The following is a 27,799-nucleotide window of genomic DNA, read 5'->3' on the forward strand; positions in this document are numbered from 1 at the left end:
ATATATTTCAACAGTCAAGCTGAATTATCGAATCTCAAAATCTGGTACACCACCTCTATTGAACGGAAGTGTAAACAAGGCCTTATGGAGATAATTGACAAGGCACACACAGCTACATTGTCCCTCCAGTCCAGGGTGGAGCTGGAGGTTTCTCACTCTGTATTCCTCAGCCAGGAAGTCTCTCCCACATGTTACCGACTGAGGGAGGAAATACAACAACCAAGTCCATATGGGGAAAAGAACGAGAGGGGCAGTTCCGAAAATCATTACCTCACTTTTATTTGGTATTGGCCTAGTGTTGCTCCCTCCTTCAGTAAAAGGACACCCTCAGAAACAAAGCGTCTGACTGATGGTCTGTTAACGCAAAAGCAGCACACAGGGTTTGATACTGCAACAAAAAGTCGCATTTGCAACCGCTTGACTTGGCAGTGCGGCACACATTTGTAATTGGTCGCAATTGGTTTCCATTATTTTATCATGATTTATTCAAAACAGCAACTGACCAAAAATCAACCAACTTTCTGAATAGGCAACAACGGCATGGGAATGCCCGGTCGGTGTCTGTCAGGCCTCATCCCCACCAATGGCCCGTTTGTAATAATGTTTTTTTTTTTAAAATGGATTACTGAAGTTATTCGTTATGTTAATTATTTATCACACGTGCGCTGCACACATTTAACCTATAAATAATCTGTCAGGAAGAGAGCATGCTCAGCTTTCAAGCAGCTGGTTCTTGCGTGGAGCGAAAACCGACAGCAGAAGGGGTAGGAGGAGAAGTACTAATTTATGATATCTACCAGTAAATGCTAAGGCAGGAATCGCTATGCAAACTATGTATTTAAGTCTTGGAAAATCAGATACTTCCTATAGACAATTGTGCCCTTAAAGTCAAGAGCGACATCATTAATATATACAGAGAAGCGAGTCGGCACGAGAATTGAACCCTGTGGCACCCCCATAGAGACTGCCAGAGGTCTGGACAACAGGCACTACGATTTGACACACTGAACTCTGAGAAGTAGTTGGTGAACCAGGCGAGGCAGTCATTTGAGAAACAAAGGCTGTCAAGTCTGCCAATAAGAATGCGATGTTTGACAAAGTCGAAAGCCTTGGCCAGGTCGATGAAGACAGCTGCACAGTACTGTCTTTTATCGATGGCAGTTATGATATCGTTTAGGACCTTGAGCGTAGCTGAGGTGCACCCATGTACAGATCGGAAACCAGATTGCGTAATGGAGAAGGTACGGTGGGATTCAAAATGGTCAGTGATCTGTTTGTTAACTTGGCTTTCGAAGACTTTAGAAAGGCAGGACAGGATGGATATAGGTCTGTAACAGTTTGGGTCTAGAGTGTCACCCCCTTTGAAGAAGGGGATGACCGCAACAGCTTTCCAGTCTTTATGGATCTCAGACTATACGAAAGAGGTTGAACAGGCTAGTAATAGGGGTTGCAACAATTGCAGCGGATAATTTTCTAAAGAGAGGGTCCATATTTTGCAGCTCTTTCAGACCATCAGCTATCTGGATTTGGGTGAAGGAGAAGCGGGGGGGGCTTGGGCAGGTTGCTGCGGGGGCTGCAGAGCTGTTGGCCGGGGTAGGGGTAGCCAGGAGGAGAGCATGGCAGGCTGTAGAAAAGTGCTTTTGAAATTCTTAATTATCGTAGTTTTAAAATCGGTGGTGACAGTGTTTCCTAGCCTCAGTGCAGTGGGCAGCTGGGAGGAGGTGATCTAATACTCAATGGACTTACTTGAATTTGTGCTACATGATGCACATTTGTTTGATAAAGCTAGCCTTTGCTTTCCTGACTGTGTATACTGGTTCCTGACTTCCCTGAAAAGTTGCATATGGCGGGGGCTAGTCGATGCTAATGCAGTACGCCACAGGATGTTTTTGTGCTGGTCAAGGGCAGTCAAGTCAGGAGTGAAACAGGGGTTGAATCTGTTCTTAGTTCTACATTTTTTTGAATGGGGCATGCTTATTTAAGATGGGGAGGAAAGCACTTTTAAAGAGCCAGGTCGATTAGAAAGGACTGCTCGCTGAAGTATTTTTGTGAACGCAAGGTTTTCTGCGGGAGACACCATGTGACCACATGCCATATATGAAAACGTAAGCTCATTCGTAGCTCATTCACAGCCATATAAGGAGTCATTGGCATGAGGTGGTGTCAAAAAATGCGGCACCTCCTGGTTGGATTTTTTTCTGGGTTTCGCCTGTAACATCAATTCTGCGGCACTCACAGACAATATCTTTGCAGTTTTGGAAACGTCAGAGTGTCTTCTTTCCAAAGCTGTCAATTATATGCATAGTCAAGCATCTTTTCGTGACAAAATATCTTGTTTAAAACGGGAAAGTTTTTCATCCAAAAATTCAAATTGCGCCCCCTAAATCCAACTGGTTAAACAAACCTCATCAGGAGGAATCTAAAACGGGGATATGTGGAGAAATCACTTTGCAAACCTCTACAGCAATATAACAAAGAGCCCAGAACAAAAAGATTTCAAGAAAAATTACAAATCCCTGAATCAGCAGTCAAAGACTATCAAGATCCTGTGGATACCCCAATTACAAAATAATTATTGGAAAGACAATGCACACTCAACCCAAAAAGGCCTGTGGTGCTGATGGTATTTCAAATTAAAATATGAAATATACAGACCACAAATTAAAATTGGATATACTCAAACTCTTCAACATTATCCTCACTGCAGGTATTTTCCGATATTTGGAACCAAGGATCAATCACACCAATCTATAGAAATGGAGAGAAATTTGACCCAAATAATTAGAGGAATTTGCATTAACAGCAACTTGGGGAAAATTCTCTGCAGTATTATAAATAGCAGACTACATCATTTCCTTAACGAACAACATCCTGAGCAGAAGCCAGATTGGAATTCAAAACATTATCGTACAACAGACCACTTTTACACCGTCCACACTAATTGACAAACAAGTAAACCAAAACAAAGTCAAAATCTACTTGTGTTTTGTAGATTTCAAGAAAGCATTTGATTCAATTTGGCAGAAAGGTATTTTTTTAATAAACTAATAGAAAGTGGTATTGGAGGGAAAACATGTTATTAAATCCTTGTACACTAAAAACAAATGTGCGGTTAAAATTGGCAACAAGCAAACAGACTTCTCTCAAGGACGTGGGGTGAAACATGGCTGCCCAATAAGTCCAACACTATTTAATAACTACATTAATGAATTGGCAAAAACATCAGAAGAATCTTCAGCACCTGGTCTCACCCTACTCAACACTGAAATCAAGTGTCTGCTGTATTCAGATGACCTGGTGCTACCGTCTCCCACTAAGGAGGAGTTGCAGCAGCACCTAGATCATCTGCAGAGGTTCCGTCAGACCTGGGTTCTGACCGTTAATCTAAAAATAAATAAATTATAATCCAAAAAAGGTCAGGAAATCAGGATGACAAATATAAATTCTAATAGAACACACCAAAAACTAAACGTTTCTAGGACTAAATTAGAGGTCAACCGCTTAATCGGAATGGCCGATTAATTAGGGCCGATTTCAAGTTTTCATAACAATCAGTAATCAGCATTTTTTGACACCGATCACGGCCAATTACATTGCACTCCACGAGGAGACTGCGACGCAGGCCGACTACATGTTATGCGAGTGCAGCAAGGAGCCAAGGTAAGGTGCTAGCTAGCATTAAACATCTCTTAGAAAAAACTATCAATCTTAACATAATCACTAGTTAACTACACATGGTTGATGATATTACTAGTTTATCTAGCTTATCCTGCGTTGCATATAATCAATGCGGTACCTGTTCAATTATCATTGAATCACAGCCTACTACGCCAAACAGGTGATTTAACAAACGCATTCGAAAAAAAAGCACTGTCGTTACACCAATTTGTACCCAACCATAAACATCAAAGCCTCTCTTAACTTCTTCGATATAGGGGGCACTCTTAATTTTTGGATAAAAAAACGTTCCCGTTTTAAACAAGATATTTTGTCACGAAAAGATGCTCGACTATGCATAGAATTGACAGCTTTGGAAAGAAAACACTGACTTCTCCAAAACGGCAAAGATATCTGTGAGTGCCACAGAACTGATGCTACAGGCGAAACCAAGATGAAATTTCAAACAGGAAATGCCCCAGATTTTGAAGGCGCTGTGTTCCAATGTCTCCTTATATGGCTGTGAAAGCGCAAGGAATGAGCCTACACTTTCTGTCGTTTCCCCAAGGTGTCTGCAGCATTGTGACATATTTGTAGGCATATCATTGGAAGATTGACCATAAGAGACTACATTTACCAGGTGCTCGCTTGGTGTCCTCCGTTGCAATTATTGCGTAATCTCCAGCTGCGTGTATTTTTCCATTTGCTTCCGAGAAGAAACCCAACTGCCACGAATGACTTATCATCGAATAGATATGTGAAAAACACCTTGAGGATTGATTCTAAACAACGTTTGCCATGTTTCTGTCGATATTATGGAGTTAATTTGGAAAAAGGTTCGGCGTTGTAATGACTGAATTTTCGGGGGGGGTTTTCTTAGCCAAACGTGATGAACAAAACGGAGCGATTTCTCCTACACAAATAATCTTTTTGGAAAAACTGAACATTTGCTATCTAACTGAGAGTCTTGAAAACATCCGAAGTTCTTCAAAAGGTAAATGATTTTATTTAAATGCTTTTCTTGTTTTTGTGAAAATGTTGCCTGCTGAATGCTAGGCTTAATGCTATGCTAGCTATCAATACTCTTACACAAATGCTTGTGTAGCTATGGTTGAAAAGCATATTTTGAAAATCTGAGATTAAAGTGTTGTTAACAAAAGGCTAATAAGCTTGTGAGCCAATATATTTATTTCATTTCATTTGGGATTTTCATGAATAGTTAAAGTTGCGTTATGGTAATGAGCTTGAGGCTATGATTACGCTCCCGGATACGGGATTGCTCGACGCAAGAAGTTAAAATCAATACACAAGTATATATTTTTTTAAACCTGCATATTTAGTTAATATTGCCTGCTAACATTCCTTTCTTTTAACTAGGGAAATTGTGTCACTTCTCTTGCATTCTGTGCAACAGAGTCGGGGTATATGCAGCAGTTTGGGCCGCCTGGCTCGTTGCGAACTGTGTGAAGACCATTTCTTCCTAACAAGACAGCCAACTTCAACAAACGGGGGATGATTAAACAAAAGCGCATTTGCGAAAAACCTAACCATAAACATCAATGCCTTTCTTAAAATCAATACACAGAAGTAGATTTTTTTAGACCCGCATATTTAGTTAAGAAATTCATGTTCGCAGGCAATATTAAACTAGGGAAAGTGTGTCACTTCTCTTGCGTCCATTGCACGCAGAGTCAGGGTATATGCAACAGTTTGGGCTGCCAACCTCGTTGCGAACTAACATACCAGAGTTTAACATAATTATGACATGACATTGAAGGTTGTGCAATGTAACAGCAATATTTAGTCTTATGGATGTCACCCGTTAGATAAAATACGGAACGGTTCTGTATTTCACTGAAAGAATAAACGTCTTGTTTTCAAGATGATAGTTTCCGGAATTGACCATATTAATGACATATGGCTCGTATTTGTGTGTGTTATTATGTTATAATTAAGTCTGATTTGATAGAGCAGTCTGACTGAGTGGTGGTAGGCAGCAGCAGGCTCATAAGCATCCAGTCAAACAGCACTTTATTGCGTTTGCCAGCAGCTCTTTGCTGTGTTTCAAGCATTGTGCTGTTTATGACTTCAAGCCTATCAACTCCCGAGATTTGGCTGGCAATACTAAAGTACTTATTAGAACACCCAATAGGCAAAGGTTAATGAAATACAAATGGTATAGAGAAATAGTCCTATAATAACTACAACCTAAAACTTCTTACCTGGGAATATTGAAGACACATGTTAAAAGGAACCACCAGCTTTCATATGTTCTCATGTTCTGAGCAAGGAACTTAAACGTTAGCTTTCTAACATGGCACATATTGCACTTTTACTTTCTTCTCCAACACTTTGTTTTTGCATTATTTAAACCAAATTGAACATGTTCATACCATGTCATGCATCTTCTCAGTCATGTTGAGACTGGTCTACTACTTGCTTTGATGCATTGTTATTCTCATCAATATAGTTGTTGTAGTTGCGGTTAATGGTAATCCTACTACTATTATTGCTGTTGGTCCCACCATTTATTTAGTATATATACTTTGACAATGTAAGTAATGAACTTGCAATAAATAAATAAATACAAATATAAATAAGAGTGAGAATGTTTTCACAAGCTACCTCATATTGCACACCTCCATTTGAGACAAACGACAAAATGAAAAACAGAACCATTCAAAAAAGGAGGGAGGAGAGGAGACCGGAGAGGAAGGAAACACCAAACGTGCTCGGTCCTGTCCCATTGGCTTACCCCTGTGTTCTGTAGGCTCCAAAGGAGTCTGCAGCTCTTCTGTGCAGCAGTGGCAGTGGGGAGGGGGCTAGGGTGCGCATGACAGCAGATGAATAGGACACAAACAGGAAGGGGAGGGGGCTACAATGGGGGGCTTGTGGTCTCTCAACCAATCCCATCCATTGGGCTCGGTTTACACCCAGTCCCTCCCTGATCCACGAGCTGCAGCAGTAGCTGAGGAGAGAGAAGGGAGAGAGAGGAAGCGGAGGGAGGGGCAGTGGATAGCCCCCAAGCACTGGGCCTCAGAGAGATGACAACCGGTCAGAGTAAGCTAAACCAAGAGGCCTTTTCAAAAGCACTGCGCAGGGGAAACACCTGCATTGCAGACCACAAAGACACACTTTACACATCAGCACTGCCCATTACGGCTTAATGAGCAGTAGTAGCACTACCAGAAATTGTTGTTGTTGCAGTAAAAATATTAAAAAGGGTAGGTAGCATAAATGTAACCTCATCCATTACTACACACATCAAAAGTCCCCCTTGCAAAGTTACACCAAATATTCGAGCCACTACATAAAACCTCAGAATTCAAAAGAAAGCCTAAGTCACGTTAGAAAATGTGTTTTTTACGGGTGCGATGTAACATGGAGGGCCCGACAAGCCAGCCTATTCCCTATATTATAAACTGAAATAACTTCAAATGTATACCTTCAAATTAAACCAAATCCCTCCCATTTCCAACTTACAAGCAAATACTTCAAATGTATTATAACAAATCAACATGCAAGGTGGCCATCTACCCTTCTAACGTTAGCACTACCAGCCTGCTAACATTACGTTAGCACTGCAGGAGTCAGCCAGTTGCAATCAATACCTAGCTAGAGCTGCATTAAAGTAAACCAATGTTTTGGAAATACGTAACGCCATCTAACCAGTTACCAAAGAATGTTCGCTATATGCAGTGATCTTACCAAGCCAGCGAGCTAGGCAGCTAACGTTAGCTATTGAGCAAACTAGCTTTTAGCCTGGTCAACCAACAACATAACTGCAGATCAAAAGCAAAGACTTACAGATTGAAGGCTGGGGCACATCTGATGGTAAAAGAGAGCAGGCTGAGTTATCTACAAAAATGAGGGGAAGGAAGGAGCGTTACCGGGCCGAGGGCGAGTGAGTGAAATCGAATAAACTCAGCAAAAAAAGACCTTGTCAGACCTTTCCAGGACCTCGTCTTTCAAAGATATTTGGATTTTTCCGAATTAACATCACAGATCTTCATTGTAAAGGGTTTAAACACTTTCCCATGCTTGCTCAATGAACCATAAATAATTAATGAACATGCACCTGTGGAACCGTCGTTAAGACACTAACAGCTTACAGACGGTAGGCAATTAAGGCCACAGTTATGAAAACTTAGGACACCAAGAGGCCTTTCTACTGACTCTGGAAAAACACGAAAAGAAAGATGCCCAGGGTCCCTGGTCATCTGCGTGAACATGCCTTAGACATGCTGCATGGAGGCATGAGGACTGCAGATGTGGCTAGGGAAATAAATTGCAAAGTCCGTACTGTGAGACGCTTAAGACAGCGCTACAGGGAGACAGGACGGACAGCTGATCGTCCTCACAGTGGCAGACCACGTGTAACACCTGCACAGGATTGGTATATCCGAACATCACACCTGCGGGATAGGTACAGGATGGCAACAACTGCCCGAGTTACACCAGGAACACATAATCCCTCCATCAGTGCTCAGACTGTCCACAATAGGCTGAGAGAGGCTGGACTGAGGGCTTGTAGGCAGGTCCTCACAGGCAACAACGTCACCTATGGGCACAAACCCACCGTCGCTGGGCCAGACAGGACTGGCAAAAAGTGCTCTTCACTGACGAGTCGTGGTTTTGTCTCACCAGGGGTGATGGAAGGAATGCGTGTTACACCGAGGCCTGTACTCTGGAGCGGGATCGATTTGGAGGTGGAGGGTCCGTCATGGTCTGGGGCGGTATGTCACAGCATCACTGGACTGAGCTTGTTGTCATTGCAGGCAATCTCAACGCTGTGCGTTACAGGGAAGACATCATCCTCCCTCATGTGATACCCTTCCTGCAAGCTCATCCTGACATGACCCTCCAGCATGACAATGCCACCAGCCATACTACTCGTTCTGTGCGTGATTTCCTGCAAGACAGGAATGTCGGTGTTTGGCCAGTTTAGAGCTTGGATCTCAAACCCATTGAGCATGTCTGGGACCTGTTGGATCGGAAGGTGAGGGCTAGGGCCATTCCCCCCAGAAATGTCCGGGAACTTGCAGGTGCCTTGGTGGAAGAGTGGGGTAACATCTTACAGCAAGAACTGGCAAATCTGGTGCAGTCCATGAGGAGGAGATGCACTGCAGTACTTAATGCAGCTGGCGGCCACACCAGATACTGACAGTTACTTTTGAGCCCCCCCTTTGTTCAGGGACACATTCAATTTCTGTTAGTCCCATGTCTGTGGAACTCGTTCAGTTTAGGATGTTTCAGTTGTTGAATCTTATGTTCATACAAATATTTACACGTTAAGTTTGCTGAAAATAAATGCAGTTGACAGTGAGAGGACATTCCTTTGCTGAGTTTAGGTATATAGTGAGAGAAGAAGAAAAAGATCCAAGATGTCAAGTCAACTATCACTAAGCCAAGCTGGACAAAGTGAAGGCTCAATTGTTCTGTGGAGTACTTAAACTTTTTTTGTCAGCATTGAATGCTAGCACATGATTAACCAGCCATGTGGCTTCTGTCAATGTGCTTGGAGACAGACAGTGTCAAGGTGTCCAGATCCACCACAGCAAGCCACGTGGCCTGCCTGTTACAAACACGGCAACTCCTTACAAAGCCCCTTAGGCCTAAATCACAAAGCTATAACTTCCACGCTTTTTCTTAAATGCCTGAATTATACCTACACTTATGTTGTTCCATTGCAATTACACTCTTGTGGAAACCATTAGCATCTTTAAAGAAATGGTACCACTAAGGCTGCAAGGCTACTGGGGTGTAGTGATTGAACAACAGTGAAATACTTATACCTAAACTCCATCTTCAAGAAAAATAGCAAAAGATAGTGAGGCAAAGGGTAATAATGTAGAACTAATAATGGCATGGGTCTCTACTCATCGTTTTTTTAAAAACGTTTTTCATCTTGTCAAATTATCTCCCGTGTCACTCGCTGCGAGTCAGGGACACGCCAGTACAGCATGCCATTTGTTTCCCCAATGTGTGGTAGAGGGAACACAACGAATGATACACCTTCAGTTCTGTTTTCAAAGCATGTACATGGGAATATTTCTCAAGCCTTGACCATCTAGGAGCGGTCAAGAGAAAGCTAATCTGTACAACACGAACCAGGGAACTGCTGTAGCTCAGCTATAGCCAAGATAGCTGAACATGGAGATGTTTACAGTGTTTGAAACATTTTTGCTTGACAGTTTGTACTACACTTTGAACTTAAGCTTACTATGTTTTTTTTATAGCTCCTAGGAAATAACTCCGATGAGCTAGGAACACTTGACTGAATGGGGTTCTATTATGGCCACTCAAAGGGGAACACTAATCAAATCATAAGCCACACAACAGCGTACAACTGAATTTGACCGGTGGGTGGATTTATTTGTCCCCAAGTTTTGGGCATAAGACTAAACACCAGGAAATCAGTTCCACGTGATTTGAGTTATGGAAATCTGTTCCCACGCATAAGAGACTGATTGTATACAAAATGTAAGCAAGGTTTGAAATTATTAAGTTTTAGTCAAATATTATATCTGTTTGGGCTTCTTGCGGACAATTTTGCAGTCTACAAATGATTTACAATTATGTTCCGGCCCCACGACCATCAACTCAAGAGAAAAAACATCCCACTTGGTTCAATTTGAGATGTGCTCCAAGTCCTGCCTCTCCCATCAACTCATCGTTTTTCAAGAGCATACAAACCAAAGTGGGTACTTGAAAGATGAATGAGGAAAGATTATCTATGATTTAAAAGGGGAATCCTTGTTATCTGTGGATTAAATTATAGAAGTGTCATATGAACATTTTTATGAACCTACGCCACCATTTTCAGTCATGTCCCCCCGTCCTTAACTTTTTACAAATAAGCCTATAGAACACATCGTTGTTGTTACAATCTCCATATCAGTGTTATAAGCTGTCATTTCTCCCCCGACAAGTTGGCTGCCACCGGACAGAACGACCGATAAATCGGACGAGCCGATATTTACACAATATATTGTCCCTCTCCAAAACAAATCCAAGTGAATAGTAGCCAAATATTGTATATATCTAGCTAGTATGTTCAGAAACACTGTAGTAGCAGCAGAAAGTGATCTGACCAAAACATGCCAGGAGATATGTGAAAGTGAGCGGTTCACCTCGCTCTATCCAGTCATAGCAGTAGGATTACAATCCGCCCACGTCTTGATAGATCGCTAAACTAGCCAACTAAGTTGTCATGAGCCGTGGCTCTTAGCCAAGGTAACATACACAGTATTGAATAATGCATTTACCTATATTGTGTGTGGAGCAAACGGTTTCTGCTGCACTCATTTTTGAGTGCTAAATGCGCCTAAATATGCTGCACCATTTAAAAAAAAAATAATACCATTGTCTTAGCATCTGCATGGTTAAGCACATCACCGCTCCAACAATGAGTGCATAAGGGAGAGTGGGGCTAAATGTAACACCGGTCAAAACGCCATCTACCTCAAAAACATTTGTTTTGGAGTGACGAAACATTTTTAGTTGAGAAAGAGTAATGGCAACCAGGGAAAGTGTTTTTTGGGGGGGGGGAAGCAAGTGGCGTCTTAGGCCTACATTATATTCACTGTGTTTATTGGGACTAAAATAATCAATAGCATAATAACTAGTTAAAAGATCACATTTGGAATCTGGCTAATGATTAGCCCTATGAGGTAAATGCAGATAGGGAACCCCATTATTTCAACAAATAATTTTTCTAATGTGTTATTGGGCTCATACTTCATACTTGTGTCATTGTCACCATACTTTTATTTTGGAGTAGAATGTCCTTTTAAAAAGTCACTAGAGCCGAGCTTCTCAGTCCTTCTACACAAAAATTAAATTATAGGAGACCCCCCCCCCTTCAACCTCCTCCTGACCCCCCCCCCACTCACATTTTTCCAGAGGAAACAGTGGTGTGGAAGGTCATATTGAATCTTCGCCCTTTTTATTTACCCAATTTAACAAATTAGCATTAAATAAATAAGCTTAACTGATGAGCAGAATTTGGTTCTAGTGTCATAAGTTGACTTTTGGATATACTATTACAAATCATTGCTGTTATTGCAGTAGTTAACGTTGTAGGAATATTGACAACATCTCGACTACATAACTAATGAATGCACACATCTGTCTATGGGAAGACTTAGCCTGCACTGATTCTAACTGGAGATTCTGATTGGAGTCAACACCAGTATGCATTAATAATCATTTCAAAATGTCCAGTATTTCTGTGTTCATAATTCAGAACATATTGATTCTTTAGACATTCAGACTAGTGGAAAAAAAGAGCCACTCTAACCCTAACAGTGGGGAACAACAGGCCTTCAATGTCTTCAGAGAAGGGCTAAGGATTTATACATTTAAAAAATATATATATTATCTTTAACGATGTTCTGACTTAATCCTTTACTTTCCAACAAAAACTGAAGATTGGATCTTTTTTTCTCTTCAGTCAGGATTTTTCTTTGCCGTCTCTGGGGAGATACAATCTAGCTAGCTAAGTCAGCCATTGGCTAGAACATCAGAAGCTAGATAAAAAGGCATCTGCCATTCAACTTTATTAGGGCAACATTTTGGAGTGACAGTGGAATCAACCAATCATGTTGACTTAATGAATAGGACCGTTTTTACAAAAACGTATGGAAACCTAGGATAGGATAAAGTAATCCTTCTCACCCCCCCTTAAAAGATTTAGATGCACTATTGTAAAGTGGCTGTTCCACTGGATGTCATAAGGTGAATGCACCAATTTGTAAGTCGCTCTGGATAAGAGCGTCTGCTAAATGACTTAAATGTAAATGTAAATGAAACGTCTGCCTTCTTGAAGGCCAACAGGTGATTGCGCAATAGCGAGCAGTTGTTTTCCCGCGGTCTTGCTAGCTAGCGTTTGTTGTCGGCTAGTTTGCAGCGGCTGCAGCAGGTATTATCTAAGAGAATGCGGTTGCTAATTTGTTAACTTCTACCTTTTCAAGAATAACTTTCGATCACTTTGAACTGGACTGTGTTTACAGGCAGTTGTAACAGTGCGACTTTAGATCATTAGTGCGACTTTAGATCATTAGAACGCATTCGCCAAAAGCCACAAAATACACTTGAATGGATGTCTGCAAATATGTCACCACAGGAGTCCTCTTATATTTGAGAACTTTGCAGTCCTATTAATAAAACAACCATGAAAAAGGTAGGCTCTCTCTCCCACGTTTATGCATATCAACAAGATTAACTAATGTTAGAGCAAGATGAGCTAAATTCTCATTAAGGAACATTAGACAAGGCCTCCCGGGTGGCACAGTGGTCTAAGGCATTGCATCGCAGTGCTAGCTGTGCCACCAGAGATTCTGGGTTAGAGCCCAGGCTCTGTCGCAGCCGGCCGCGACTGGGAGGCCCATGGGGCGGCGCACAATTGGCCTAGGGTTTGGCCGGCAGGGAAATCCTTGTCTCATCGCACACTAGCGACTCCGGTGGCGGGTCGGACGCAGTGCACGCTGACCAGGTGTACGGTGTTTCCTCCGACACATTGGTGCAGCTGGCTTACGGGTTGGATGCGCGCTGTGTGAAAAAGCAGTGCGGCTTGGATGGGTTGTGTTTCAGAGGACGCATGGCTCTCGACCTTCGCCTCTCCCAAGTCCGTATGGGAGTTGCAGCGATTAGACAAGACAGTAACTACTAACAATTGAATACCACGAAATTGGGGAGAAAAGAGGAACATTTGACAAACCAAACTTTTTCACCTAATTTGCCGTCAAGATTGCACCAATAAACGATGGGGAATTGTAGCCTCCTCGTCCTTCTGCATGCTTGTCCCAACCAAGCAGCCAGACAAACTGGCTAGCTAGCAAGCTACTTCCAGTCACAAATGAGAGAACACCTTACTCTGGCCATTTTACTTGCTGAAGCAAAGCTTCTAGAGCGTTCTTAACTATTACTTTTTTTAAACCTAGGTTTACTGACACAGCAGGTCGTTAAATGCATCAGTTCTGTGGTTTGGCACATTCAGACCAGAGTTCTCTGAAATCGGAGTACATAGCCAGAGTGAATTTGCTAACGCAAAAGACATGCTAACTGTAACAGTCATTCAAGTTCTTGCTAACCAAATGAAACGGGCATCTCTAGCTGTAGCCACCAAAAAAACAATGAGTGGAAAAAGTCAGTCACTCACCCACTCCTCCAATGGCATGACATCCTCCTTACACCTTGCTAGCTAACGTTAGGGTCTGATCTCAGCTTGCTACATAGATATGCTAGCCTATTAGCTACGTTATGACTGCCTTGTGATCATTGCCCTTGCTAAGTTTGATTGTATTGACATTCCCAGCCTTAGTTACATTTATCAGTTTCTGTCCAGAAAATTGAGTCACTAATCAACTGACTGGCTGTCCAGGACTTGAATTAGGAATGTGCATAATTATTTAAACTACAGGTACCGTAGTCATTTTACCCCACAAAATAAAGTCCCATCCTCATGAAATAGTGTTCTGTGTTCCTGAGAAGCTTCTCTAGAAAACATGGAATACAAAATATAACACCAGAACCAGTTTCATTTTGACCCCCAACACACTAGAACAGGGGTCTCTCAAACAGGTTGATCACGAGCTACCAGTAGCTCACAGACCACCTAAGAGTAGCCCACCAAACTATTCTGAAAGTACATGCAATTTTCATGTGTTCCAACAAAACGAGTCATAAACAAATCTCTTAAGGATCAGACACCGTAATCTCCCATCTAACCAATGCAAAAATGTACCTTGTCCCACCCCTGGTTAGCCACTATTGCCTTAAAAAGCCAAACCTCACACAATATCTGGATAATCATTTCTAGCAATATTGCCCCTTTTGGTCTGTGTGTTGCAGACGTTTGTCTGACTGTGTGTAGCCAGTAGTGATTGGTCGTTCGAACTAACAACTTTTTGGTGAAAGACGGGAACCAAATCACATAGTAAAAAGACCCCTTCATTTAGCACCCTGATATGCATACTTTTACTACTGCGGTTTGAGCTCCAGACATTGATTATCTGCAGATTGTTTTTATAATTTGTCTCAAGATAGTAATTCCTCAGCGCAGGAACAATATAGTGAGAAGAGACTCATTGTCTTCATTTTTTCTTTTGCATGCCATCTAATAATGTGGTAAGGTAAAAATGTATTGCATCTCACAGAAAGAAACAGAATGCCCATTACTAGTGGCCAGTTGATTTGATAAGCTTCGTGGGCTTCTGGAAATACTTTATGACTCGTTTTCTCAATTAAATGTTAACTACAAAGGCTTAGCTGGCAGAGGTACAGTACATTCAGAAAGTATTCAGACCCCTTGACTTTTTCCACATTTTGTTACATTACAGGCCTTATCCTAAAATGTATTAATTAAAACAAATTCCTCAGCAACATACACAACACCCCTTAATGACCAAGCAAAAACCAGTTTAGATATTTTTGCACAAAAAAAATAACAAATATTACATAGGTATTCAGAACCTTTACTCAGTACTTTGTTGAAGCGCCTTTGGTAGCGATCACAGCCTTCAGTATGACGCTACAAGCTTTGCACACCTGTATTTGGAGAGTTTCTCCGTTTTTTTCAGGTCTCTCCAGAGATCTTCATTCAGGTTCAAGTCCAGGCTCTGGCTGGGCCACTCAAGGACATTTTGACTTGTGCCAAATCCACTCATGAGTTTTCTTGGCTGTGTGCTTAGGGTCGTTGTTCTGTTGGAAGGTGAACCTTCACCTGTCTGAGGTCCTGAGCAGGTTTTCATCAAGGACCTCTGTACTTTGCTCCATTCATCTGTTCCTCGATCCGTACTAGTTTCCCAAACCCTGCTCCTGAAAAAACACCCCCACAGCATGATGCTGCCACCACCATGCTTCACCGTAGGGACAGTGCCTGGTTTCTTCCAGACGTGACGCTTTGCATTCAGGCCAAGGAGTTAAATGTTGGTTTCATCAGACCAGAGAATCTTGTTTCTCCTGGTCTGCGAGTCCTTTAGGTGCCTTTTAGCAAACTCCAAGTGGGCTGTTATGTGCATTTTCCTGAGGAGTGGCTTCCATCTTGCCACTCTACCATAAAGGCCTGATTGGTGGTGTGCTGTAGTGATGGTTGTCGTTCTGAAAAAGATTCTTCATCGCCACAGTGGAACTCTAGAGCTCGGTCAGAGTGAACATTGTGTTCTTGGTCACCTCCCTAACCAAGGCCCTTCTCCCTGATTACTCAGTTTGGCTCAGCTCTAGGAAGAGTCTTGGAGGTTCCAAACTTATTCAATTTAAGAATGATGGAGGCCACTGTGTTCTTCGGGACCTTCAATGCTGCAAAAATGTTATGGTACCCTTCCCCAGATCTGTGCCTCGACACAATCCTGTCTCGGAGTTCTACGGACAATTCCTTCAACCTCATTGCTCGGTTTTTGCTCTGACATGGACTGTCAACTGTGGAACCTTATTTCGACAGGTGTGTCTTTCCAAATCATGTCCAATCAATTGAATTTACCACAGGTGGACTACAATCAAGTTGTAGAAACATCAAGGATAATCACACAATACCCCATAATGTCAAAGTGAAATTATGTTTTTTGAAATTGACAAATTAAATAAAGATGTAAAGCTGAAATGTGTTGAGTCAATAAGTATTCAAACCCTTTGTTATGGCAAGCCTAAATAAGTTCAGGAGTAGAAAGTTGCATGGACTCACTGTTTGCAATAAGTATTTAACATGATTGTTTTTAATGACTGCCTCATCTCTGTACCCTACACATGCAATTATGTGTAAGGTTCCTCAGTCGAACAGTGAATTTCAGACAGATTCAACCACAAAGCCCAGGGATGTTTTTCAATGCCTTGTAAAGAAGGGCACCTATTGGTAGATGGGTAAAAAATCAATAAAAAAGATTGAATATCCCTTTGAGCGTGGTGAAGTTATTAATTACAGTTTGGATGGTGTATCAATATGCCCCATCACTACAAAGATACAGGCATCCTTCCTAACTCAGTTACCGGAGAGGAAAGAAAACAGTTAAGGATTTCACTATGAGGCCAACGGTGACTTTAAAACAGTTAAGAGTTTAATAGCTGTGATAGGAGAAAACATTGTAGTTACTCCACAATACTAATGTAATAGACGGAGTGAAAAAAAGCAAGCCTGTACAGAATAAAACATTTCAAACATGCATCATGTTTGCAACAAGGCACTAAATACTGCAAGAAATATGGCAAAGTAATTCACTTGTTGTCCTGAGTTGTCCTGCTATGGGTATGCTTGTAATAGTTAAGGACTGCTGCGTTTTACAGGCCATACAATTAACAGAATGGAGCTTATCACAGGCTAAATCCTAGAGGAAAACCCAGTTTAGTCTGTGTTCCACCAGACACAGAGATGATTTCACCTTTCAGCAGGACAAGAACCTAAAAACACCAGGCCAAATCTACACTGGAGTTGCTTATCAAGAAGACAATGAACATTCCGGAGTGACAGAGTTTTGAAACTAATAAATGGGCAAATATTGTACAATCCAGGTCTGCAAAGCTCTTAGACTTACCCAGAAGACACAGATGTAATCTCTGCCAAAGGACATTCTACCATGCATTTACTCAGGGTGTGAATACTTACAGTATGTAAATGAGACATTTCTGTATTTAATTTTCAATAATTGTGCAAAAATGTTTTTTAAAAATAATGTTTTCACTTTGTCATTACATGAAGATAGGGGAGAAATATTTTAACCATGTTGAAGTCAGGCTATAACAAAATGTGGACTAAGTAAAGGGGTATGAATAATCTGAGTATCAGAAGTGTGTTGCGTCTCACCCGATTTGAGAAGTTTGATGTGTTCGGTGTGTCTCTTCAGAACAGGGCACCCCTCAGGGGGGTAATATCTGGCGTTTCGTGGGAGTTTGATGTTGCAGACATGAAAATATTCCTGGAGTTATTCATGTTTGTCAGATGAATCTAGAAAAAGTTAAGAGTATCTGTTCTGTTTTTTTAATATGGAGTCTCTCCCTACTCAAGTGCAGTTGGGTTATATGGGGCGGCAGAGTAGCCTAGTGGTTAGAGCGTTGGACTAGTAACCGGAACCCCCGTGCTGACAAGGTAGTTAACCCACTGTTCCTAGGCCGCCATTCAAAATAAGAATTTGTTCTTAACTGACTTGCCTAGTTAAATAAAAGGTTAAAAAAAATACTATAATAATATTTACTGGAGAGTCGGAGCACTTGTTCCAATACCAACGTAGTGTGATCATTATAACGCTTTTGGACATGTTTCAAGTTTTTGCAGAAGGGAGAAGCAGAGATGTCCAAGTTGTGGAAAAGATCATATCATGCATTTTAAAAATGATGAATGTGACATGTTGCAATTCTGGTGGGAACCATGAAGCCATGGCTTTGGAATGCCCAACAAGGGTAAAAGAGAAGAGGTGGCCAAAGTCAGGGCTGTCCAGAGCATTTCATATGCAGCGGCTGTTAAAATGGTTGAGGTTTAGAATGGTGCGCCTGAAGAGTCCAAAGACAAACCTTCACTGTTTGCCCTTCCAACAGCAGGTTCCAGATATGTTCAAGGTTAAGAAGGTGGACTTTGTGGCCTTTAAAGCTATGGTGATTAATGGCACTGCCAAGGTGTGGAGAAAGTCCAGGAAATATATATAAATTGTGGATGCAGTGGAACGGTTCCTGGGACTGAAAGACTTCTCGGCCGAGGAGTTGCATGCAGTATTGTCACAAGCAGTACCACCCTCAAGTAAGTCATAGAGCCTGAGAAGTGAGAGATTTGAAGGGACTTTTTTTAAAATTGCTTTATTTTGGGTGGATTAAATTAGGTTCCTTATCACATATGGGTTTTCTTTTTACCTTGGTTTGTTAACCCCGTCCAGTTGGTGGAGGTAATACACTTTTGGGGGTTGTAATCTGCCAAAAAACCCACAGAAGAAGAATTAGCGTCTAGTCTGCCAGAAAGCCACACGAAGAAGTTGTTCACACGCAGCCAACGGTGGGCGAAGCTAACAACTGAGAACCCTACATACAGAAGGGTTTTCATGCGCTACCAAGGGTCCTAGCTTCAAAGCTAGCTGTGGCTGGCTTGCAGTCTCTGCTGGGAATTAATCGAGTTGAGTAACTAACGTTAGCTATCCTTATGCAAGCTGGCGAGCTAACTTGAAAGCAATGTTCTTACCTGATGTGGCATATCGCCCTTCTTTACTTTGCTGGTTATCGGGACTGAAACTTGAAGCCAGTTCAAGAATTCTCTAAAGGTTTGGTAACGTTATCTGGTGAACGTAATCTTCGTTTAATGGAAACTTTTCTGGTGTTTAACTGTGAAAGAAATGGCAATGCGTTACACAAAGCTAACGTCAATCGGCTATCTAGGAGTAGGATACGATAAATCAAAGCAACATTTATGTATAATAACAGAAGTTACCTAACGTTACTCTGATATTCCATCAATAACCATATTTGCTAAGTAGTTATATTACAATGCTAGAATACACCATTTAACATAACCAAATTGATCGCACTAAAATGACAGCTACATTGTTCTGTCAACATTAGCAAGAGCGCTGTTCAAGCGTACAGCGTTACGCGACCCAATAATTTCAGTCTCAAACGCAACAAAAACACATTGCTCAGCCAGCGCCTCGTTATCAAATGTATTTGAAACGTGCATGTTATGAAGGCCAAATGGTAAACTCATTCGTAAAACAACTCACGGTAATCAATCAGTACGAAGAGGCACGTCTTTAGTCTATTCCTGAATAAACACCATTCTGCTTCGTCCCGCCCCATAGTTCAGCAGAAAATGCACATCTATACATATATCACCGCCAGCAACCAATCATAACTAACGTAAGAATAGTATCTTATTTTAATTGGACAGGAGCATTACAGGCTCACTTTTCTGGTCGAATAGAACCCGCGATATTAGAGAAAGGAGAAGGAAATCCCATTGGGCAATGAATGGAGGAACGTATAACTTATTCTAGTATTCTAATTCCTTCGTAATTCAATGCGTATAACGATCCACCCTGCAGACTGTCGACCAATCGCGTTCCGGTTGTCATGGTGCGTCACAAGGTTGCTAAATTATCGTCACGCAACACCTTCCCAAAGGCAGTGTATGATGCTGCGTTAACGTGCTAGGCGGACCAAAGAAACTCGGAAATTTCCGACTTGCTCATTTGTTTCGACTACCATCTGCACGAGTTATGAGTCGATACATCTGCCTATTTTCCTCTTAAGTACGTAATGTCACGATAGGATATTACAGTGAAAATATGTGTGATGTTGTACTTCTTGTTCACGAAATTCATGCTAATGTTGTCCAGAATGCACCGCGCGTCCCATTGACGACCAGGGTTGCCATGTTGGCGGTTTTATGACTTGAGGTACTTTGAAAACGGTGTCGCTGGTGAAAGTGTTTTCGTAGCGGGTTTTTGGGCTACTTCTAAATTTGACTTTTCTCTTTAAAAATAAATAAATAAAAAATATTCTCTGTGACCTGCTGATGCTGACTATCAGGCAGTGAGTAGGTGACTGAATGCTGGGGAGGGAGAGGGAGGGGTGTGTGTGCACGTTGAGAGCACTGATTGAGAGGCAGCTGAGTTACTGAGACAGAGCAGCACAAGCCGTACATTGCTTTGCTGTTTGGGATTTTAGGCTGGTTTTCAGTATAGCACGTTGTGACCTACTAATGTAAAAAGGGCTTTATAAATAAATGTGTTAGTGACAACCTTTTACCATTTGTAGGTAGGCTATTTAGGTTGATCGTTAAGGAGACACCCATTTTCCATAAAATATATATTAAAGTGCTAGAACTTATATTAAGTCGGCAAAGCATTGGAAAAGGACTTTAGGTGCACTAGAGCGGTTTAGGTAAATTCGCTCAGAGGTGGTTTAAAGTAAACTGCATTCTAATGTCGACTTCTGCTAACCGCTGCCTGCTAGTTATCTATAGCATATTGAACTGTTAGCTGATCCACCGGCCAGTTTCTTGGACCAATACCCATTTTGCCAATTGGACTTAGACCCCTCTGCTACTTGAAACCCTACTAATTCCACGACTGGTCTATCGACGTCACCGCACGAGGAGGCAAAAACAGACTTTTCCCCATCGCCTCTAGGGCTCTTATGCTAGCTTGCTAGCACCGGCCTGCTAACTGTCTGAATCGCCGTGTCCCCAGCCAGCCCAACCACTCACTGGACCCATACGATCACTTGGCTACGCATGCCTCTCCCTAATATCAATATGCATTGTCCATTACTGTCCTGGTTAGTGATTACTGTCTTATTTCACTGTAGAGCCTATAGCCCTGCTCAATATGCCTTAACCAACCATGTTGTTTCACCTCCCACATATGCAATGACATCACCTGGTTTAAACATCTCGAGAGACTATAGCTCTCTCTTCATCACTCAATGCCTAGGTTAACCTCCAATGTACTCTCTTCCTATCATACCTTTGTCTGTACATTATGCCTTGAATCTATGCTATCGTGCCCAGAAACCTGCTCCCTTTACCCTCTGTTCCGAACGTGCTAGACGGCCAGTTCTTATAGCCTTTAGACGTACCCTTATCCTACTTCTCCTCTGTTCCTCTGGTGATGTAGAGGTTAATCCAGGACCTGCAGTACCTAGCTCCACTACTAATCCCCAGGTGCTTTCATTTGTTGACTTCTGTAACCGTAAAAGCCTTGGTTTCATGCATGTTAACATTAGAAGCCTACTCCCTAAGTTTGCTTTATTCACTGCTTTAGCACATTCTGCCAAGCCGGATGTCTTAGCCGTGTCTGAATCCTGGCTTAGGAAAACCACCAAAAACCCTGAAATTTCCATCCCTAACTATACCATTTTTTGCAAAGATAGAACTGCCAAAGGGGGCGGTGTTAGCCTGCAGAGTTCTATCTTACTATCCAGGTCTGTACCAAAACAAATCAAGCTTCTACTTCTAAAAATGCACCTTTCCAGAAACAAGTCTCTCACCGTTGCCGCTTGCTATAGACCACCCTCTGCCCCCAGCTGTGCCCTGGACACCATATGTGAATTGATTGCCCCCCATTTATCTTCTGAGCTCGTGCTGCAAGATGACCTAAACTGGGACATGCTTAACACCCCGGCCTTCCTACAATCTAAGCTTGATGCCCTCAATCTCACACAAATTATCAATGAACCTACCAGGAACAAGCCCAAATCTGTAAACACGGGCACCCTCATAGATATCATCCTAACTAACTCACCCTCCAAATACACCTCTGCTGTTTTCAACCAAGATCGCATCGATCACTGCCTGCATCCGTAATGGGTCTGCGGTCAAATTACCACCCCTCATCACTGTCAAATGCTCCCTAAAACACTTCTGTGAACAGGCCTTTCCAATTGACCTGGCCGGGTATCCTGGAATGACATTGACCTCATCCTGTCAGTAGAGGATGCCTGGTTATTCTTTAAAAGTGCCTTCCTCACCATCTTAAATAAGCATGCTCCATTCAAAACATTTAGAACTAGGAATAGATATAGCCTTTGGTTCACTCCAGACCTGTCTGCCCTTGACCAGCACAAAAACATCCTGTGGCGTTCTGCATTAGCATCGAATAGCCCCCGTGATATGCAACTTTTTAGGGAAGTTAGGAACCAATATACACAAGCAGTTAGGAAAGCGAAGGCTAGCTTTTTCAAACAGAAATTTGCATCCTGTAGTACAAACTCAAAACAGTTCTGGGACACGGTAAAGTCCATGGAGAATAAGAGCACCTCCTCCCAGCTGCCCACTAAGGCTAGGAAACACTGTCACCACCGATAAATCCACAATAATTGAGAATTTCAATAAGCACTTTTCTACGGCTGGCCATGCTTTCCACCTGGTTACCCCTACCCCGCTCAACAGCCCTGTGCTCCCCACAGCAACTCGCCCAAACCTCTCCCACTTCTCCTTCACCCAAATCCAGATAGCTGATGTTCTGAAAGAGCGGCAAAATCTGGACCCCTACAAATCAGCCGGGCTAGACAATCTGGACCCTTTCTTTCAAAAAAATTATCTGCCGAAATTATTGCAACCCCTATTACTAGCCTGTTCAACCTCTCTTTCGTATTGTCTGAGATTCCCATAGATTGGAAAGCTGCCGCGGTCATCCCCCTCTTCAAAGGGGGAGACACTCTAGACCCAAACTGATACAGACCTATATTTATTCTACCCTGCCTTTCTAAGGTCTTTGAAAGCCAAGTTAACAAACAGATTACGGACCATTTCGAATCCCACCGTACCTTCTCCGCTATGCAATCTGGTTTCAGAGCTGGTCATGGGTGCACCTCAGCCATGCTCAAGGTCCTAAACGATATCATAACCATCATCGATAAGAGACATTACTGTGCAGCCGTATTCATTGACCTGCCTAGGCTTTCGACTGTCAATCACAACATTCTTATTGGCAGACTCAACAGCCTTGGTTTCTCAAATGATTGCCTCGCTTGGTTCACCAACTACTTCTCCGATAGAGTTCAGTATGTCAAATCGGAGGGCCTGTTGTCCGGACCTCTGGCAGTCTCTATGGGGGTGCCACAGGGTTCAATTCTCTAGCCGACTCTCTTCTCTGTATACATCAATGATGTCGCTCTCGCTGCTGGTGATTTTTTGATCCAGCTCTATGCAGACGACACCATTCTGTAAACATCTGGCCCTTCGTTGGAGACTGTGTTAACTAACCTCCAGATGAGCTTCAATGCCATACAACTCTCCTTCCGTGGCCTCCAACTGCTCTTAAATGCAAGTAAAATTAAATGCATGCTCTTCAACCGATCGCTGCCCGCACCTGCCTGCCCATCCAGCATCACTACTCTGGACGGTTTGTAGTTCTGACAACTACAAATACCTAGGTGTCTGGTTAGACTGTAAACTATCCTTCCAGACTTACATCAAAAATCTGCAATCCAAAGTTAAATCTATAATCAGCTTCCTATTTCGCAACAAAGCATCCTTCACTCATGCTGCCAAACATACCCTCGTAAAACTGACCATCCTACCGATCTTCGACTTTGGCGATGTCATTTACAAAATAGCCTCCAACACTCTACTCAACAAATTGGATGCAGTCTATCACAGTGCCATCCGTTTTGTCACCAAAGCCCAATATACTACCCACCACTGCGACCTGAATGATCTCGTTGGCTGGCCCTCGCTTCATACTTGTCGCCAAACCCACTGGCTCCAACTCATCTACAAGTCTCTGCTAGGTAAAGCCCCGCCTTATCTCAGCTCACTGGTCACCATAGCAGCACCCACCCGTAGCACGCGCTCCAGCAGGTATATCTCATTGGTCACCCCCAAAGCCATTTCTTCCTTTGGCCGCCCCTCCTTCCAGTTCTCTGCTGCCAATGACTGGAACGAACTGCAAACATCTCTGAAGCTGGAGACTCTTACCTCCCTCACTATCTTTAAGCAACAGCTGTCAGAGCAGCTCACAGATCACTGCACCTGTACATAGCTCATCTTTAAATAGCCCATCCAATCTACCTCATCCCCATACTGTATTTATTCATTTATTTATCTTGCTCCTTGGCACCCCAGTATCTCTACTTAGCACATTCATCTTCTGCACATCCTACCATTCTAGCGTTTAATTGCTATATTGTAATTACTTTGCCACCATGGCCTATTTATTGCCTTACCTCTCTTATCCTACCTCATTTGCACATGCTGTATATACATTTTTCTACTGTATTATTGATTGTATGTTTGTTTATTCCATGTGTAACTCTTTGATGTTGTATGTGTTGAGCTGCTTTGCTTTATCTTAACCAACTAGCCTACCTGGTTAAATAAGGTGAAATAAAAATAAAATAAATAATAATGGATAATTGTATCAAGCTTAGTGTTTTACTCATGGTCAGTTCTAGTGTCTGGAGCGATGCGCATGTAGAATTTGGAATGGAAGTTATGGAACACCCTCGCGTGCTTCTGTTATGGGAAGAAGTTCACAATTGAAATTGCATTAAATGTGGAAAATGATAGGCTACATTTGCATCAGTTGGCCATCAAGTAGGTTATTAATTTCTATGCTATTGTAGGCTACTGTAGCCTACCATTTGATGCAATAAATATGTTGAAATGAAGATTCATTGCAAATCAATTTGTGCCACTTGTGTTGCCTACCCGGAGCTGGCAAACGATTTAATAAACAGCATATAACTCCGTTTGTTGTTGTAGCCTTGTGTAATTATGCAATTATTAATGGCCATGTTTAGTTAATTAAATTGAAAGTAATCAATTGTGACCATGGTTACAGCTCTATCGCAAATATATCATTCTCCACATTTAATGTCAATTTCATTGTGGACTTTAACCTGAAATTAGATGTTGGCCTATCAGGGGTTATAGGCTCTCTGCATCTAGCCCAGAAAACCATGGCAAAGTTAAATTGCAATTATAAACCCAGATTTTAGTCTGTAGCATATGCCTATTCAAATAACAAGTAAATCTTGCAAATTGTCCATTATAACTGTTCGTAGTCTTAACATCTGGTACATTGCCAGAAATATACTAACATTCAGTTTTTGAAGTTCATTCAAGTGTTTCTTGCACAGAGATTGAGATCCTCTGTCCAACTTTCATCACTCAAACTCTGCTGTCAGATTTAAATATAGTTGTGCACATGCGCAAACAGGATTTATTTACCATTATAAACTGTGTTGTTTGTGCCCTAATTTGGTTGAAAGCCATGGTATATCAGACTGTGTACCACGGGAATGACAAATTACTTTTTACTATTCTAATTAAGTTGGTAACCAGTTTATATTAGCAGTAAGGCATCTCAGGAGTTTGTGGTACAGTTGAAGTCAGAAGTTTACATACACTTAGGTTGGAGTCATTAAAACTTGATTTTCAACCACTCCACATATTTCTGGTTAACAAACTATAGTTTTGGCAAGTCAGTTAGGACATCATTTGAGTCAATTGGAGGTGTACCTGTGGATGTATTTCAAGACCTACCTTCAATCTCGGTGCCTCTTTGCTTGACATCATGGGAAAATCTAAAGAAATCAGCCAAGACCTCAGAAAGAAAATTGTAGACCTCCACAAGTCTGGTTCATCCTTGGGAGCAATTTCCAAATGCCTGAAGGTACCACGTTCATCTGTACAAACAATAGTACCAAGTATAAACACCATGGGACCATGCAGCCGTCATACCGCTCAGGAAGGTGATACGTTCTGTCTCCTAGAGATTAACGGAATTTGATGTAAAAGTGCAAATCAATCCCAGAACAATAGCAAAGGACCTTGTGAAGATTCTGGAGGAAACAGGTATCTAAAAAGTATCTATATCCACAGTAAAATGAGGCCTATATCAACATAACCTGAAAGGCTGCTCAGCAAGGAAGAAGCCACTGCTCCAAAACCGCCATAAAAACGCCAGACTACGGATTGCAACTGCACATAGGGGCAAAGATCATACTTTTTAGAGAAATGTCCTCTGGTCTGATGAAGCAAAAATAGAACTGTTTGGCCATAATGACCATCGTTATGTTTGGAGGAAAAAGGGGGATGCTTGCAATCCGAAGAACACCATCCCAACCGTGAAGCATGGGGGTGGCAGCATCATGTTGTGGGGGTGCTTTGCTGCAGGAGGGACTGGTCCACTTCACAAAATAGATGGCATCATGAGGATGAAAAATTATGTGGATATATTGAAGCTACATCTCAAGACATCAGTCAGGAAGTTAAAGCTTGGTCGCAAATGGGTCTTCCAAATGGACAATCAAGCATACCAAGCTTACTTCCAAAGTTGTGGCAAAATGGCTTATGGACAACAAAGTCAAGGTATTGGATAAGAGCGTCTGCTAAATGACTTAAATGTAAATGTAAATTGGAGTGGCCATCACAAAGCCATGACCTCAATCTTATAGAACATTTGTGGGCAGAACTGAGAAAGCGTGTGCGATCAAGCAGGCCTACAAACCTGATTCAGTTACACCAGCTCTGTCAGGAGGAATGGGCCAAAATTCACCCAACTTATTGTGGGAAGCTTGTGGAAGGCTACCCAAAACATTTGACCCAAGTTAACCAATTTAAAGGCAATGCTACCAACTAAGAATTTAGTGTATATAAACTTCTGACCCACTGGGAATGCGATGAAAGAAATAAAAGCTGAAAGAAATAATTCTCTACTATTATTCTGACATTTCATATTCTTAAAATAAAGTGGTGATCCTAACTGACCTAAGACAGGGCATTTTTACTAGGATTAAATGTCAGGAATAGTGAAAAACTGAGTTTAAATGTATTTGGCTAAGGTGTATGTAAACTTCCGACTTCAACTGTATATGGCCAATATTCCGCGGCTTAGGGCTGTTATTAGCCACAGCTAAGGGCTATGTCCTAAGAACAGCCCTTAGCCCTGATATATTGGCCATATAGCTCACCTCCCAGGCAAAATTGCTTAATCATAAGAGTCAAAACAAGTTAAATAGACATACATTAATGGAAAATAATGGTGATGTATCTTTTCTCTTGCACCATATTCTTAAACTTGCAATAATTGTTATTTTGATGGAAACCTGAATTTTGCTTCTTTGCCTATGCTATAAATTATGTGGATGTTCCTCTTAATTCATTTACATTTACATTTAAGTCATTTAGCAGACGCTCTTATCCAGAGCGACTTACAAATTGGTGCGTTCACCTTAAGACATCCAGTGGAACAGCCACTTTACAATAGTGCATCTAAATATTTTAAGGGGGGGGGTGAGAAGGATTACTTTATCCTATCCTAGGTATTCCTGAAAGAGGTGGGGTTTCAGGTGTCTCCGGAAGGTGGTGATTGACTCCGCTGTCCTGGCGTCGTGAGGGAGTTTGTTCCACCATTGGGGGGCCAGAGCAGCGAACAGTTTTGACTGGGCTGCGCGGGAACTGTACTTCCTCAGTGGTAGGGAGGCGAGCAGGCCAGAGGTGGATGAACGCAGTGCCCTTGTTTGGGTGTAGGGCCTGATCAGAGCCTGGAGGTACTGAGGTGCCGTTCCCCTCACAGCTCCGTAGGCAAGCACCATGGTCTTGTAGCGGATGCGAGCTTCAACTGGAAGCCAGTGGAGAGAGCGGAGGAGCGGGGTGACGTGAGAGAACTTGGGAAGGTTGAACACCAGACGGGCTGCGGCGTTCTGGATGAGTTGTAGGGGTTTA

At 42.1% G+C, this 27,799-nt stretch overlaps 1 protein-coding gene across 2 annotated transcripts in view; it reads right to left on the minus strand.

Annotated features, from left to right (window-relative positions):
- The window catches only part of LOC115102287 (vitamin D3 receptor A-like), an 86,810-nt gene extending 67,287 nt beyond the window's left edge, over positions 1 to 19,523 (minus strand). The window contains exons 1-3 of one of the 2 annotated variants that reach the window (XM_029622079.2): positions 19,347 to 19,523; positions 18,812 to 18,951; positions 18,490 to 18,546 (exon numbers count right to left, since the gene is read on the minus strand). The gene's annotated coding sequence lies outside the window, so the exon portion shown is untranslated. The remainder of the gene's footprint in view (positions 1 to 18,489; positions 18,547 to 18,811; positions 18,952 to 19,346) is intronic. The other variant, XM_029622077.2, reaches the window with a different exon arrangement.
- Between the last annotated feature and the right edge of the window lie 8,276 nt (positions 19,524 to 27,799).

This window comes from Oncorhynchus nerka, linkage group LG20 (assembly GCF_034236695.1).
Source record: "Oncorhynchus nerka isolate Pitt River linkage group LG20, Oner_Uvic_2.0, whole genome shotgun sequence".
Taxonomy (NCBI): Eukaryota; Metazoa; Chordata; class Actinopteri; order Salmoniformes; family Salmonidae; genus Oncorhynchus; species Oncorhynchus nerka.